At 35.1% G+C, this 18,581-nt stretch overlaps 1 protein-coding gene across 8 annotated transcripts in view; it reads left to right on the top strand.

The window, feature by feature from the left end:
* LOC145942429 (protein Skeletor, isoforms B/C) overlaps positions 1 to 18,581 on the top strand; it is a 68,936-nt gene that overhangs the window by 132 nt on the left and 50,223 nt on the right. The window contains exon 1 of one of the 8 annotated variants that reach the window (XM_083049141.1): positions 666 to 684. The exons of 2 other annotated variants lie outside the window; for them this stretch is intronic. The gene's annotated coding sequence lies outside the window, so the exon portion shown is untranslated. 5 more of the 8 variants (XM_083049142.1, XM_083049139.1, XM_083049138.1 and 2 more) reach the window with 5 other exon arrangements.

The raw sequence follows: 18,581 nt of genomic DNA, 5'->3' as shown, positions 1-18,581 counted from the left end.
TATCTTTACTTTAAGATGAAAATTTTAACGCCATACATGATAATCTTCTGAATATTAGCCAGTTTATCTTGCGAAAGTATGTCGTGGTTATTCGCCGCTTTGCGATAACCGACAACGAAAAGACAAATCTCCGATATGCAGACCTTTTAGTCGCAAATAATGGAGAATTTATGCGATAATAATGTATCTCGATACCATAATTACATGTCTGATGTAAATCCAAGATGGAAAAGCGCATTTATAGCCGAAAAAACTCCGAAATTACATCTATTTTAGTCTATGAAATTATTGTGATAAGAGGTGGGGGGAGGGGGGAAGAGAGAGACGAAAATGGCGGGAATACGCAGAAAGGCTCGAACGGGACCCCGGATCCCGATTATCGCGTAGATTTTTTAATGTCGAGGGAACGTCTCGGACGTGAGGATACCGGAAATAGGGACGCGCGGCAAATTTCAAATTCCGCCCGTGGCAGAGTCGATCACGCGCAACGAAGCGAGGCCGCCCCCCGCCGTTTGTCGGCGCTGCAACTCGCCGAAATTCGATTAAAGTTCTCGCGCATGGGCCGAAGGAAATGCCGTTTCCTCGAATTTCCCGGAGTCTGTCAGGTGGCACCACGGCGTACGTCGGTCCGGGCGACCGTACACGGGGGAAAGAGGAGCCAGTGCTCTTTGTAGGTTATCGAAAGTACGTCCCAAGGCGCCTATAGAACACTCGCTGACGTAGACAACAATTGACCGACACTGACCAACAACAACAACAATCATCGCCAGTCCTTTTTGTCCGCGCTCTCCCGTGACGTTTAGTGAGTGCTTTGAGCTGTGGCGGGCGGTGAGATGGCTGTCACTCTCTCTCTCTCTCTCTCTCTTTCTGTCTTTTTTTCTATTTTTTTGTTATTCTATTTTTCTTTCTCTTTTCCCACCCCCTTCTCTCTCTCTCTCTCTCTCTCTCTCTCTCTCTCTCTCTCTCTCTCTCTCTCTCTCTCTCTCTCTCTCTCTCTCTCTCTATCTATCTATCTATCTATCTATCTCTCTATCTCTCTTTATTTTCTCTCAGTTTTCCTCTGGTGTTTTATTCGGATAGATCGAGAGCGTCGTCACCTGCGTGTTCCTTTTTTTTTTTCGATAGTCTGCGCGCGGAGAGAGACGCGTGAAGGGCCACTTTCGCGCGATGTCGACATTGGAAATTGGACCGTACCGAGGGGACGACGTCTCGCGATCACAGCGGAGCTGGTTACCTTCTAGATGTGTTCGGCTGAATAGATGTTTCGACACACTTCGTTTTTGGACCCCGGGTGATACGTACACAACTCGCGTACACGCGCCGCATCCTACGCAATACACACACACATATACATTCACACACATATATACATATAAATATATGCAGACATGTACTTCCACACGCGACTGCAACAATTGCTTCTGGTTCTTGGCTGTTCGATGTTTCTTAGCGTAGCTGTCTCACCTGCCTTGGACTGTCTACTTTACGTTTCCTGCTTCCATCGGGAATATATTCGTTTCCGCGAGGCGTTTATCGATGATTTTTGTGCGAAAAAAAATAGGAGAGAAATAGTCTCTTTCTCGCCTCATTCTATTCCGTGTTGTGATGTTTAGGTGATAATTTTACGTGTTGTTTACGTGCGAAACGATATAATATATCGTTACATATGCATTTATGATTATAAAACGGGGGGGATACATATATTAATTTTGATTATAAATCGTCTGCGTTTAATTCGCATAGAATTATAGAATGACTCTGAATATACTAAAAATATAAAGTATGTTTCCATTCGCGAAGATCAAAGTTTTATCGGGTATAAAATAATGTTCGTAAATCGCGTCTTAAACTTTCTTTCGATGGCTTTGAAATAAGAATCCGATAATATCATTATCTTAGAAGAGAATCTGTGATAAATCCACTTTTAGTGATTCTTGTCGTCTTATCTGTTCTCGTGGTGAATATATTTATTTTAACGCTGCGATTTATACTACGATTCATAATCTTACAATAGTATTATTTAAAAAAATTCAATATTATATTAATATTATACATATACATGATATCTTTTCTATTTTATATGATTGAAAGAAAAAATGTACGATAAGAATCTTTATTCTAAGAATTATTAAAAAAGCACCGTCGACGTGCGAAAGAAAGCACGGTAATAATTATCAACGCGCGAGAAACGGACCGACGTTTATTTTTATTAGTTGGACATAAAGATCCATCAATTCCCGTGAATCGCGTTTGGGGACATTCTGACAATGAGAACGATTTATAACGATTACCCCTTTAACCTGCGCATCGGCGATGGATGCTACTCCGTATATATGATCGCGCGCTTTAAACTGTTACATGCGCGTCCTAAGCTGCGCGCTTAAACACGCTTTACATTTAGACATTTACATTAGGACTTACTGTGCGTCGTATACCTTGAAATTCACAGAGAAAGTGTTTATATCTGAAATATAAAGAAGCAAGCAAACAAGTGTGTATTAAAGATCGAGACGAGAGAAACGTTATTTTGCCTTTATACATTAAAAAATCATTTAAGTTTTAAGAGCTCGCATTTTAAAGTTGACACAGTATTTCGCACACATCCATTTCTAATGTAAGTTAAAAATAAATTAATTCTTTTTTGGCTTTAAAACAGATTCAATCTTTATTTTAGTTACTTTGATTAATAAGAGATACTGTTTACTTAACGATATTTTTGATATTTTTATATAATAGATCTTATCCTTATAAACATCCTTTTACAATGATATATATCTTATCACGACGTTTATCAAGTTAGAATTAAAATAATAATATTAATAGAATAATAGAAAAAATAATAGAAAAAATAATATAGACAAAAATTATCTTGCAGCAAGAAATTTTTTTTAAAGCGTTCTCTCTGCGAGATGATAGCAAAATCAAATTCGGCTTCCTCAGGCTCGCGTAAATCGTAAGGTATTTCGGCTTTAATGTAATATATCGCGGAAATCGCTGTTATTGGCAATTGAGCGAATATTGGCGGGCCGCAACATTGCGAATGTCAGTTTTTCCGTTCGTAGGCGCGAAACGCTTTTTTCTCGGTGTCACCAAGTACCACACACGCTCTACGAACGAAATTAAGCCATATGGGTACATCGTAGGGGCGTGTTGAGGTCGATGCGCCGCGCAACTGGTTGATTTATCGGTGCTTTTCGCGTAGCGAAAACTAGCGAGAGGACCGAATTCGATTACGGCACGTGCACAAATTGCTTTATTCAAATGCAATTTTAGGTCGCGCGTCTTCCGCAGACTGCCAAAGAGGGCCGGTTACGTAAACGGAGGGGGAGGCGACGTTCTTTCTCTTCCTTTTCTTCTCGTCGCGCGAGATCGTTCGCGCATATAACCGGTCGGAAGCTGGGACGAGCAATTTCGCGAACGAATTACGAATTATCGTCTAACTATGCTCTCTACGTAAATTTTCTTGCAATAATAATTGAAACGAGATTCTTGGTACAGTTTTAGAGAAAACCAAAATTTTCGTATTCGTTTTATCTGGTTTTCATAAGCATTTTGGTATCTATGAGATATAAATATAGAGATTGCTTGGAAAAAGTAAAATGTAATTATATTATACTATTTTATTAAATTTTTTCTCCTTGTCTTCCTTCTTATTAACTTTGACTTGAACTTATTAACTTATTCTTGAACGATAATTTTCGAATTATTTGATTAGAGATGTTCCGACTTTAATTATAATGACGGATTCCCTAATTTTAGACTTTATTTTTTTTTATTTAGGGAAATGAGAGAAACTATTAATCATCATGTAATCTTTCAATTTTTGTTTAATATTATATACCTTTCGGTCTTCTCATCCGGCTCAATTGAGTACTATGATTCTATAATGTAATATATCGCATGATTGGTAATCACAGGAAGTATGCTCATCCGATCCGTTCCCTCGTGCAATATAATTCTAACTTGTTGATTGTTGAATTACGAAGTTGGCAATGAGCGAAGGGTCCGATCTGAACCGACATGAGAACGGGCAGTGTAAGTCTGCGGAGAGAGTATAATGTATATAATGACCACTGACAATGTCCCACAATTGTGCATTCGGGATGCGTAAACGGAACAGCGGTCAACGATAGTTAACATTAAATGTCAGTCTTTCTCTATATCACATGCCGCCCGAAAGTTTCGTAACACGCAGGATTACGCGGAGGATGATAGAGTCGCACGTGTGAAAAGGGAGTTTATGCAACCCCTCCTTCTCTCCCCGTCTACCTTTCGAGATACGAAAGATTTTTTTAGAAACGATTTCTTTGATGATTTTGGATACGAAACTTTTCGAAAATCGTGCAATTTTGTTGTCATTTATTTTCTAAATTTTAACAGTAGAGATATCTTTACAGGCCATGTGTTATAACTTTTAACTTTACACAGAAAGAAAAAATCAGATACATAATGATTCGATTTCGATTCACAGATCATTAGAAATTATTAATTAATTTTTCTTACACGCGACATACAACGAACGTAATATCTATCATGACATAGCAATGATGTTTCGAGAACATCGAGGCAGTTTATTACGGAACGGAAAAAAAAGCGGAAGACAATTCTCTCTTTTTAAAGCCTGGCTAGGAGATTAATTCTCGACACGTTCATTTTAGTTCGTTCGTATTCCGTAGCCGTTGTCGCATTTCAGTATCGATATAGTCGACAGGGGGTGAAAGAGGTGATGTGGGAAGAGGGAGGAAAGGGGGGAAATGATTTCTAAACCGCGTCTCTCGAACTATATTTCATAGCTGTATTCTTGAATCGTATCGCACAAGCGGGTAAACAGTAAATTCATTTCGATCAGCAGCATCGACATCAGTTTATTTCGGGTTCACGACGAGATTGCAGATGAAACGATTGGGAGAGAGGGTAGGGGAAGGAAGGAAGGAAACCCGGGGATTTATTGCACTCGCGAGCCCTTCTTTATCTCGTTTCTAAAGCTTCCGCGCCGGATTGGGAATATCGTGTTACTCCTTACATCGTAACATCCGCAGATCCGCTCTCTTCGCTCTCCTATCATTTTTCCTGCTCCCTTTATCGATGTTGTGTTCTCTTTGCTTCATCATTCAACGGCGGCTTCCCGAAACCATTTATTGTTCCTGACCGTTGTTACGTACATGTCTCCTTTAAAAAGATATTATAGCACTTGTGAACGATGGAGTTTCAATCAATCATTTAATTCCTCGTTCTCGTTCTCGTTTGTTGTTTTTAAATGTAATGAAATGTATTATAGAATGTTTCACTTGATATCTTTAAAGAACAGAAAGAAGAATATAGGAAAACATGAATTTTTTAAAATCTATATTGAAACTTGAAGCGAAATGTTTTTTGTACAATAAAAAATTGTGCAATTTTGTATTATAAAATAGAATACTTAATATACTATTTTCGTGTCAAATTATATTCATGTATATATTTTACAATTGCTCAATTTTATTGGACATTTTATGTATATTGCTTATGATGTCAATGATATTCAGCTACATCAATTAGCGAGATATTATTGAATCGTTGGAAAATGAAAGAAAAAAGTACAGTCTATGACGGTATGGTGTGTATTGAGTTAATGGAAATTGATGCGCGAGATCGAACTTATGCGATGCCTCTGTCGTTGAAACCGCGGTAAGAGAGAAAGGGCGGAAGGGGTGGAAAACGGTAGGGGTGGAAAACGGTTAATAAAACTGTATTGTAAGTGAAACGAAGAATTTAATAACTAGTTCGGCAAAGCAGAATAGACTGCCACGATGAATGGAAGAAAGGTATCATATAACGTCTACATAGCGAACGCGGAGAGTCTCTTTTATGTCAGATTGTTATACGGAGAAGACTTAAGTTATATAACGTTTTTGATCGGCGTAATAATAGAGCTATTATAATTCGCTCTGCCTGAATATTATCCGACAATAAAATATTTAAGATCTCTCATTAGTCGTTTTTTATAAAATTTATTTTAAGTACTCGCGGAACATGCTCTAAATTTGTGCCTAATCGTTACGTATTTAGTTTTCTGAACATAAATATATTTCAAACTTTTGAAATATCTGTATTCTAATAAAAGAAAATTATGATAAAGGAAAAGCAAGCAATATATTAATGATAAAATAACAAAAATAATATTGCTATATTCCCCATTTAACGTTGTTTATTTTGCAAATATGTGTAAAGAATAGAAACAAGTGAATTAAAATATAGAAGCATCTTGCTTTGCTCGACTTTACGATATATTTTTCTACAATGCGTGTGTGGACGGGAAACACACAAAATTGAGTTAATAAATTAATATTAATTTACCTCGATATATAACATTTAGTATTTGTATATTCTATTTTATTTTTTTCAATATTCTTATTCTAGTTCTATTTTATATAAACATCATCGAAATACATATTTGTCGCAGTAGAACGGAACGTGCATAGTCAATGTAATGACTAATTCTGTATCATTTGAAATCAACGAAGATGCGAGGTGTGAGCTCTCGAAAGTTGCGTCCTACTTCTAACGTTGCGGGGGTGAAAGAGGGAGAAGAGTCGCGCAACAAAAAGTAACGGGTAGAATAAGGACCGGGAGAGGCAGGAAAGGGAAGGGTGGACGGAGGAAGAGAGGAGGGAGGAAAAAACTCTCTCCACCGCGGAGAAAACCGAATCAATAAACTTACGATCTCATCTCCAACCTCCTGCCTTGCACCTGGTTATGTAACACAGGGGGCTGCATCAATGAGCCCGCTCGCGCCTCGCGAATTATAATCATAATTAATTAGTTGGCACCTTCGCGAGCGACTGCAGAATGCTTTAAATGCCATGATATACGTATTCACGACCGCCTAAGTAGCGACTTGGATTTTCTTTCTTCGCGATTCCAAATTTTTATGAATAATAGAGATCGATTATCTTTTTACTTTTTTTTTATTTTTATGATATTTCAATAATAGATGTATAGAGATCGGTTGTAAATAACACTCTTTTCACGCGTGTAATATAATCGACACGTGCGCGATCTCAACATGTTTATTTGTACGCGTATTCAAACATAAACAAAGATATATTTATGCTGTAGCATTAATTCGATCGAACACTCCTATCATTCGATTTATAACTTGCAGATCAATTCTAATTCAACTACAAATGTTTATATTTGGAAAGGAAAATTCATTCTAAAACATGAGACTATTTCTTCTAACACAATGTTGAGAAAATATCTATTAATTAGAAAAAAAAAAAAAAATTATTGTCTTAAAAGATAAATACATATTTTAAAATAAGAGAAAATAAATAAAATAATTATTTTTTATATATTTATTTTTTTAATATTTTTTAGTTTTGATAATATGAGTAATTGAAATTTGTTTCTAAGTTTCCCATAATGTTTTGATCACTATGCTATTGGTAACGTATCGGGTAAGTTTCGATTTCCGTAAACCGTTCCGAATCCTTAGAGACATCGTCGCTCTGTTACCTCTACTTACGAACCTTGTTAGCTTTAGCTTTCGCTCTAGGGCAAAGTAATTATCCTGAAGTATTCTCGAAGTTGTTTTCTCAGATAAATCTGCGCAATTCTAAGAAGAATTGCACTAAATACAGATAATTAAACATTGGCACTGTAATTAATATTTGCAAAGATTGCTTTAGACAAAAAATATTATTGGAAGCACTTTTGTGCATCGATTTTGCCTTTAATTTCTAATGAACAGGCTGAGGAAATATATTCTTCTTATAATTTTATCCGAAAATTATAATGTGAACTCAATCTTTTCAATCGCATTAAATTAATTAGGCTATAAAGATATTTTTATGAATTTGAATAAAAGCTTTTTTGAAATAATTTTCTTAGTTCGAAGATTTGCTTGCAATTACTTATATATAAAAAGTGCTTATATAAAAAAATTACTTATATGTATATGCAATTTTTTACGTCTTATGCGATAATTGTCTACGAATCTCGAGAAGAGTTCTGATTCCGAAATAATTGTTATCGATATCGAGAAATCACATTCGTTCATGATGCCTTAATGACGGGGGAACTGCGTTCATTTATGGCAAAGTTGAAGAAAAGGATCCGAATATAAAAACGAAAAGTACAATGGTGTCTGCTTTGAATTTTGATCAGGACGTTCATTGTCTTTTACCCCTTAATTATTTTATCCCTTTTTAATACAGCTTACGCGACTATACATATAGTATACTATATACTCGTTTGTCTGTGCATTAATACGTGCATATAAATATAGTGTTCATAAATTGTCGTGTTCTCATAACGAGATCAGCTATGTTAATCAGCTATAACGGAGTATTTAATTAGAGCTCAGAGCAGTTTTATGAGAGATAGAGAAAGAGAGAGAATTTCTATGTTCCCATATTTAAATTAGTGCGGAATTTTCAGGTAAAATATTGAATAAAGCAAAAATATTAATTTATTATTTATAATCAAAAATAAATAAAATTAATTGTTGATTTTCTTCAATACCATCGACCATCATAATACGACTTTAATTTTAGAAAGCATGTACTATTAATTTAATAAGAACTTTATAACAACATATGTGTGCCAAGTTTCTCATGCTAATATTAATTTTCTCTAATAATATCCACATAATATACAACTTCATTATTAATAGTCTTCAAGCACATCTATTTTAATAAGTAATAAAATTTAAATATAAATTGATGAAATTTCTTTCAAGTCATATATTAAATTCTTAAATTTTGTCTGCTTTTTGCTCGATGTGAACTGTTCAGTTGTTACGTCATCCATAGTCAAAGTCTATTGTATAAATCTAATGGTCACGTGCCACAACGGTTAGCTCAAAAGATCTCCCGTAGGAAGATATTAAACTTCTGACACAATGCCGCGCGCATCTCTGTAAAATATTAGAGGAAGGGGGCAAAACTTGCGAAACAGGAACGCGAAAATAATTATTTGAAAGCATTTTGATTTTCATCGTTGCGAGAATCTCTTAGATTTGTGATTAACGCAACATATAAATATCGCGTGGCGTTTTTTACGCATCAAATTTTAAATTAAATATCGCGCTTTATACGATTGTCTTGTCTCGTCTCGTAATAACATGTTGCTGAAAATTGACAGTTCAATAGCGATAGCCCGGAGCACAACAGCAAGAAGGGGGACGTTGTATTGATTCTACTTTTATCGCGTAACTTCTCACAGATATTCATAATATAATAATTTCTATACCTACTGTGCTTCTTAGTGAAATTCTCATATATTTGATGTGAATTATTATATTAACAAAATTTATATCATGTATTATTAACTTTTTTAATGATTTTTTAAATATTATTGTAAATTAATGTCTTTTTAGTGAGGAAAGTTGATATATTTTTTTATATCGTCTTCAATATTAGATATTGTGTTAACTGAAATTGCCAGACTCAGAGACTTTGTTAATGTAAAATTTATTTAAAGATAGATGAGATCGAGATTTTATTTATTCGCATTTGAAGATTTGAATCTGAAACTTATTTCAATCGTTAAAAGATTGTAATATTCTTATTAAGAAAAAATCGATTTGATATTGAAATACTATATCTAATCTCTTATTAGATAATTTCTAACTTACATATGATAAATACACACCTACGATAATATTAAATATTATTCTCCTTAAATCCTAGATGATAAATGTCTAGGATTTTCAAACGTAAACGATTCAAATGTCTCTCGTGGCGTTGATTTGAGGTCGTTGCTCGCAATGTATCGCGTACATAAGCCGAGAAAATTCGAGAGAAATATTCGTCGCGCGTATAAAAAGCATCTCATTTTCTTTGCAAAGCGTTATCCTAGATTTGTCATCATGCGTTGCAAAAAAGCAACAGAAAGCAAAATTGAAATAGTACTGCTATAGTATGATACAAAAGACGGCTGAGAGGAAAAGATCTCGCTTCCGAGGGATAAATAAGACAAAAAGCCCGAGAGGAATTTTTCGAAAAGCTCGCTCCACGAAGTTCGCGTGTGCAGACTGAATTTAGTACAAAGCCGCACGGTTCAAGCTTTTTTAATTGTGTCCTGCCGCATCTGCATTTCATTTTCTCTCTTGTGTTGACCTATGATCTGCAACATGCATCTGTTATTTTTATCTTTCTTAGAGAGAGAGAGAGAGAGAGAGAGGGAGACAAAGATCAGATGCTCTTTTCCTTCTTTGATAAAATATCTTTTTCTATCTTTTTAATTGGCTCTCGATCGTTTCGCTTTCGGAGAGTTTTAATGTAACGAAAATATATGATGACTATGAAAATCGTAGAATACTATTTAATATTATATCGACAGTACTAATTAAAAAAAAATTGTTTATTTTATTTTTTACTTTATTTTATAATTTATATATAATTTTCTCAAAGATACAAGGTATGAAAAAAACAAAAATAAAACAGTTTAATTCTATTTAAATCAACATGCACATTGGATTTGATATTTAAATTAATCAATTGGATTTAAATCTTGTAAGTATACTAGATCTCTGCATTAAAAGAAATGATGTTCTCCGAATCAGGGTTGAAAGCGTTAATAATACTCGAGAGAGAAATATTCAGTTCTGTTACCTCATTTCACGGTTAACACATTTGATAAAACACGAAGGGTAGGATGTTGGGGAACGCTCCCTAAGAAGGTCGTATATCGGTTGAGGGTTGAAATCAGTAGCAGGGTTTCTCCGGCGCAATCTATGCACGCGATACACATAGATCGGTGTGCTCAGCGAAGGAATCGTAGCGGGACCGACTAATTTGAAATTCAGCCCCGTATTCTCGGCGCTTGTCGCACGAACGAGCTTGGTGCTTATTGTTGAGAGGGAGGAAAGGAACGCGGGAGAGATGCGGAAACGCGGATTTGCGGGAGAGAGTAGATATATTATTATATTTTTTTTTGGCATAAAACCAATAGCGACTCTGAGCGAAATGACGATACCATTTCCTCTCGTCGCGGAAATGAATTTACGAAACTGCAAATAATGCACGATCCGCGTAGAAAAGGCACCGCGGATTTATCGATGTATACGCGCGTCCGTGCGTGAAGCATGCCGATGGCGCGAGAGACAGGGTGGACCTTCAAAGCTCTCGAGCTTCGAAGAAACCCGATATGACTTAATGTGATTCTATAATTCGCGCGAAAATTTGCGGGAATATTTATTAACGATATACCTCGTATAGCGGTGCGATTCTGTTACGAATCTCGTTTGTCCTGGTTGCTAAAAACGAGCGAAAATAATACTTAAATATTTTACGTATGAAATTGTCTCCGGATAAAATTTTCCTATTATTAAAATTGATATCGACAATTTTTTTTACTGTAAGTTGAGAAAAAATTCGAATGGAAAAAACATAAGAGATAAATTATGTTATCTTTTAATAATTAATATATTTTTTCGTTTCGATAAAATTTGTTCATTGATTTATTAAGATAGTATATTGTAATAAATAGTACCCTTTTTATAATACAGACATTAAATTAATATTTTATAAAAATTCGCAAGATAAGTTATTATATAATTTTTTTATCAAATTTTTAAAGATCAAATTGGTGAATACACAAAAAGTGCATCAGCAACTTGCAACGCGCATTTGCAGCGTAATGCAAGCATATATATAATATTAAATTACACAAGTATTTTTAAAGCATAGAAATTAATTATTTATTAGACGATTAATGTATTCATTCTTATTTTATTTATTCGATCCTGTGATTCGATCGTTTAAAATTTTAAATGAAATGATCGACTCGCAGGATCGAGTTAATAAAAATAAGAATATAAGTTTCATGATACATGATACATGTGTTATAAAAAAATTGTAAATAATATCTAATAAATAATTAATCTCTATATTTTAAAATACTTGTATGTGTGTATAATGTAATACATATTTGTATAATAATTTAATATTCTGCGTATATACAAGGATATTCGATAATAATCGCGGCATCTGTCGTGTGCAGGTAGAGCAAATTAAATCGAGTACATCTGTTTTGCGATCTTTGCAATAATTAAGGAGATATTAATTAAAAAAGATCAGCCAATCTCCACGCGAAAATAAGCGTAGGATGAGAAGAGATATTCCACTGTTACACGATGCTAGGTGCAATACATAATTAAACTTGATTATTAATTCCAATTTTTGTTTCGTTGCACGCCTAGCAATTACATATAATATTGGGCTGCCTCTTCTCGCCGCACTTGTGCTCACGTGGCTTAATCTTTTTTAATTAATTTCTCATTAATTATTGCAAAGATCGCGAAACGTAGAGGCCTTTCCTACTCGGTTTAACCCACTCTACTTGCACACGATGGGTGGGGCGATTATTACCAAATACTCTGCATATACGATATATCTCGCGCGTAGTATTGGTAAGGGAAATTGCATGTAGAGATTCGATATCACCGGCCTGGACCGGTGGTTACTCTGAGTGCAAGTTCAAAAATAACCTACTATATAGCTACATGAAGTAGAAATTCACGTAACGAATTGACCGGTGGAATGAAAGAGAAAAAGGGAAAGAAAGGGGAAAAAAGAGAGCGCGAGGAAAACAGGGGGAGGAAAAAACGAGAGAGAATCTTCAAAACGTTCTCGTATCAACGAATCGGCGAGGCGAAGCAGCGAAACGAGAATATATACTCAAAGCATTACGGAGCAAGAAGTTCATTTCTCATTGAAATACCGTCATATTTTCAGTCTGCTCGCGTAATGCGAGCGCGCAGTTCGCCGAATTCACGATTCGATGCCATTTCGCTGTCGCTAAGAAGTAAATGTGAAAAATGAGACATTTTTAAGAAAGACAGGCCTGACGCTTTTCTCGATAGATCGTGCTTCGAAAGAGCGTTATTCCCCGATCGAGTTCACGTGAGAGATATCTTCCTGCATCATCCCTGAAATTATTGTCAAATTTATTGATATAGAGAATATTTTGCCGAGCTCCGTCCATGAATAATCGTATCGTGAAAAATGACGTCGTTAGTTCTTCTTAAATTATATTTATATAATAATCCTGCACACTTTTATTAAATACATTTATAAAATGATAGAACCAAGATATATTTATATATTTTGTATAACTATTGCATTGAGAAAAAAAATTCTTGAACGCGATACTGAACGCCGATCATTTATGGACGACAGAAGTTTAATGTGTGAGATTTTCTTAAAAGATAATATAATTAAATATCGTTCCTACACAATTTCATTTTCTCGTAATTAAATACTTGATTAAACGCGTATTCTTCTGTGATTGCACAGACGCTGTATACGCGAATATATTCTCGTGATTGCATCTGTCTATCTATCGCTTACCTGTCATTTGAATCGTAATGAAATGTTTAATTAAATCGTACAATGACGATTGGTTGATACGATATCTATATAACATTGCCAAACCTGCCAATGCAATTGTTTAACGCGGATGCAGAAAGTTTGACAGATATCCAGATGCTATCGTTGTCATTAAATTTTCTCGATGTTGCTCCTTTACTATATAAAGAGGCCCATTTTTGATATTATGCTTTATGATATTGAGTGTCAGATCTTTTCATTTAGTTTTGCCATCTTTAAGAGAATAATCGTCTTTGAAGTTTCTCCATTTCATTCCAGTATATTATTTAACTTAATTTAACTAAATTTATCTGATTTATTTGACTTATAAAAATAAAATAAAATATAATGATATTATGTGAAGTTGACACATTATATTAACTAATAAATATATTGCAAAGTAATGCGATATTTTTATCTAAAGATTAGATGATATGAAAGTTAAACTCACATTCTTTATTTTTAAATATTTTGAATAAAACGATAGCTTTTGCATTTATAAATTTTATGGAGATACCTATATTTATATTTTTATATTATAAAGTTGAATTAAAAATGTTATTTTTTTACTAGTTTTTACATTTTAAACGATACATTCCTTAATAGGCTTAATATAATAATATTGCGTAAGAGAGTATTGAAAGGATATTCTCTTACGTAAATGTATTTTATTGCAAGAAAAAATTGCAGTCTTTTATACTTCTCAATTATTGAAAAAAATGCGTGTCTTCGAATATATAATTCCAATACTTGTATATAGTTTATAACTATGGCAGTTTTGTCGCATCCAGCAGTGAGTTTATCCGCAATAGTTGAACGATCCTTGGCGAGTTATCTTTCCAAAACATTTTTTGTGATGCCGATATCGCGATTGCAACGTTCAGCATCCGTTCGAGAGCGATCGCGCACGTGAAGAGAGAGCAATCGAAAAATCATTTATCGCTATTCACAGCGCCTTTTATACACGTCACACAACGAGAGCGACAAACTCACATTTATTTTCGCGCGCGAAAGTCTTTCTTCGCGAATATCTTTCTTTTCGTATCTACGATTTGTCTTTTAGACGTCGACATTTATACGCATAAATCACAGCAACGTGACATCGATGCCGGGCACAAATGCTTTCTGTGAGCCTTTGAACACAATATCCACGAGTATTATTTGAACCCGTCGAAAGCAATAATTTCATCCGTCCGTATAGCGACCGAAACGCGCTTAAAAAGCGCATAAATACAAACGATCGAAAAAGCTGTCACTGGCCGCTCGACATGCTAGTACTTTACACGCATATTTTCGTCGAGAGGGGTTCGAGTACATCTCCATTTTTACAAACTGCATCGTGCGATTAGAAGAGAGCATTTTCTTTAAAAATTTTTCGTGTATATAGTATATATAGTATATAGTGTGTATATATCTTTCCAAATCTCTCTTTTTATTAAACATGAATTTAATTATTAGAATCCGAATTATGTTACAGAATGAATTCCAATCAAATTTGAATACATTTCACAAAATCTATAATTTTTATTAATTGCTACAGAATGAACGATCGATTGAATCAAACTATAATCTTTAATAGAGCAACAAGTTTATAAAATAAAATAGAGACGACTTATTTAGGAGAATAAATGATTACTATTGACTACCGCGCGCGTATGTATGCATTAGTTGCAGATAAACGAACAGTGGAAAAAAAATTGCATTTTATTATAATATCGTGAAAAGAAAGAGTTGATGTTTCTGCATGGATAAATATTTTTTCGTTTCTTTATCCACGAGATATGTTAGCTATTCAGTAAGCTCGAGAAAAGAGCTCGACACACAGAATCAAGTAGATACAGAAAGTCATATATAGAAAACTAGAAGATAAAGTAACGGGAAGAGATATCGCGCTGAGCTTCCGAGGACACGTTGCACACATCTCAGAAACTCTGTGCTGTTATGCTAACTCTCTCGGTTTCGCGTTTCGGTGCCGCATGCAAGAAACTGCAAGCAAAGAAAACGGAAGGACGTCTACTTAGGCAAGCAGGGCTCTCTGTGCATACGCGCTCGCATCAATCCAACCGAGCCCTTCAGTAAAAAGGTGCACTCGCCCGCGTACAGCGAATGCAAAAAAAAGAATAGCGGGACAAGAAGAAGGGCGCTCGGTCGGAGGTAACGTAAGAAGACGCAAGCTGTAAGCGCGTATCCGCAAGGGTTCGCCCCTTCTCCCCACCTTTGCGTTCACCGGGTGAAGGAAACTCGTCGACTCTCCGTGCTTGCGGTCCGTTGCTGCTAGTCCAAATTTCGCCGGTTGGCGTTCTGTATCGTATTAGGGTAGGAGTCCCGTCGGCCAGCGAGGGTTAGAGAGGGTAGAATGAGAAGCGAAATGGCAACGGGGACAGGAGGGTTCGGGGAAAGGGGGAGAAGAGGGGACCAGGGGCAAAAGCTCGCAGAATGGTAGCGGCGATGGTAATGACGACGGCGAGCGATGGCGAGACGAGGGTAGGACAAGAGGGGGAGAGGGTGCACCGCAAGCTCGAAAGTTGGGAAAAAGCCAAGGAAGGGGTTGTGCTTGGTGCACGGACGAGCCGGAGGGCGCAAGCTCCGGGTCTTCCTGTGGCCCTCCCATTCGGTCGCGCGATAGGTGGAGCTTTCCTACCCGCCAATACATATCCCAGGGAACGGGGTGCGTCGTACTCGCTCACCCCGAGCGGTGCGAGTAGTGCCGAGCAGCCGCCGCCGTCGCTGCCACCGTCAGTCCTTCTACATCCACACGAAAACGCGCGTTCCACGGTGGTGGCCCCCTCGGCGCCGGCTCCGCTGCTGCTGCTGCTGCTCAGGTCAGGGTACCGTCAAGAAATTAATTCGCGCGCGATAAGGCCGCCGTGACATAAGAAGCGTCGCGAAGAAGCCAAGATCGAGTGCTGAGATCAAGTATCGAAGGCGGTCGAATTGAAGAAAGTGAATGAAAATTAGCGCAGATTCTCGTTTCGTACCGGTGTACTGTGTGCGCGATAGGAAAGATGTCCGTGTGAACGTGAGAATAATTCCGTTAATGTGGACCAATGTGCGCGGGGGAAGGCCGATTATATGGCGGCGTGAAGAGGGTGAATCTCTGTTATTCGGATCTAGTGAAAATAGATTTTCGTATCGAGATATCGCGCTCGTGATAAAGTTTAGCAATAATATCTTTAGAAATTTTGCGACCGAGAGTTTAATATTCTCGACAAGATGGTTAGGAAAAAGAAAACTCCGTGTTGTATCTTCGTGTTATTGCAATATCTTGCCAAAAAGATTGATTTGATCGAGCGCTTTTATTATGTGTGAAACTCTTTCTTTTTGAGAGAAATACTTTCATAACGATCGAAGAGAGATAGCATAACAGTATTTTAAATAACACAAAAGATATGTATGATATTAGTTTTGATTGTCTCAAGTTGCGCGAATTTTGATTAATTGTGCAAAAATCTTAATAACATTTTATATCTAATATAATAAATGAATGCATTTTTTTGCAATTGACTGATTATTTTTTCAAAATTATTCTCTATAATATGTATGTTATTTCTTAAAAGTATGATTGATTGTGATTATATGAGATAAAACAATATCAAAGAATTATCCATTAGTATATATTAAACAAATTAAATTTATTGGCTGTTTCATGTTTTAAAATGCGAGATAATTTAACATATCTATTTGTAATACTTTTTGTAAAAAAAAAATATTTTTTCGATTGACAAATTTTTAAGAATAAATTGTTGATGTGCATAACAATTCAACGATGATTATATGCTAAGACTAAATGAATTAATTGGTGCGTGTAGTTTCTCGACTAAGGCATTCGAATATGCACGGAATTTTGTAGGAATGAGGTTTCATCGATTACGATGCCGAATTTATTGATTACGCGACATTTCATTTTGATAATGAAAAACGCTCGTGAAATAAAATAATATTACGATAATTATATATAAACATATTGAGTGAATCGTATGATTAGTTTTATAATATATATATGACGAGAAAGATATCTAATTATATTTAATATAATAAAAAATTTACTATTATTTTTTTAAGGGGGTAAAAGTTTCAAGAAGGCTATTACTATCGATATAGAAAAACACAATACTTAAAATTATTTCAAATAATATATAAATATAAATATATATATATATATATATATATATAAAATATTATATATAAAATTTTTTTTAGATGAATATCTATCTCTCTTTCTCTCACTCACATTGATAAACATTTGATATAAAATGTACGTTATTTTATAATTAAACGATAACGATGTGTTGATTAATGTGAAATACTTAAACGTTAATTGCTTCTAAAAATTTTTTTTTGTGATACAAAACTCAAAGTCAAAGTAACATTACATATTTCAATAAAAATTTTTGATTTTTATTTATAAATATGTTTGGAAATAAAAAAAAATTGTTTTCTATTTGAGATAGAAATGCATCGCAATGGACACAAAAATTACGTTCGAGATAAGCGTTGCTAAAATACTGGATGTCTATACGCGTGTGCTTTCGAGCGGTAGAAAGAGATTATGTTCGTAATATAGCTCGATACATAGTAGGAAATATATGACATGATATGCGTCGATACTGCACTCGTTGTTTTTCCTAGCGACACAAAGCGCGATACACGATCTGGAAAAATTAAAAATCTAAACAACGCCGAAAATAAATTTGAAATAAAAAGTTATGATGCTGCTATTCAATAAGTCAGGATAGAACATATCTTTAAAGAAAAGTTTTGAAAAATAAGAGACCTCGATATATAATATATTTAAAACGCGACATTAATTTTGTACTTTTAATTTTTACATCAAGTTTCAAAATTTTATTCAATTCAGATATTGAAAATTGTGTAAATTTTACATTGTTTGAAATTTTAAGATTTCATTTTTTAATGAATTGTGATGCAGAAGACAGTGTATGTGTAAATTTTGTTTTGACGATTTCGATGATATTTTAATTGTTGCATTGTTGCTTAACTTTCTCTCCTACAATTTTAGTAAACAACGTATATCATGCTAGACAAGGAAATTTAGATAATGAGACTTTCCAAACATTTTAGCATGAGTTCTTGTTTGCTAGATACACTAACACATAAATTCTTGTTTGCCGGAACATATAGTAGCTACGAAATATGTTATACATGGATGGCTTCAATGGATAACACTATGCTCGTAAAGCGCTTCAGAATATTTTATAAACGTTT

The sequence above is a fragment of the Prenolepis imparis genome, unplaced genomic scaffold, assembly GCF_030444845.1.
Source record: "Prenolepis imparis isolate NDT839.2.m4 unplaced genomic scaffold, iyPreImpa1.0 SCAF_11, whole genome shotgun sequence".
In the NCBI taxonomy this organism is placed as follows: Eukaryota; Metazoa; Arthropoda; class Insecta; order Hymenoptera; family Formicidae; genus Prenolepis; species Prenolepis imparis.
Note: the sequence above shows the minus strand (reverse complement) of the source record. Positions and strands in the feature narration are given on the sequence as shown.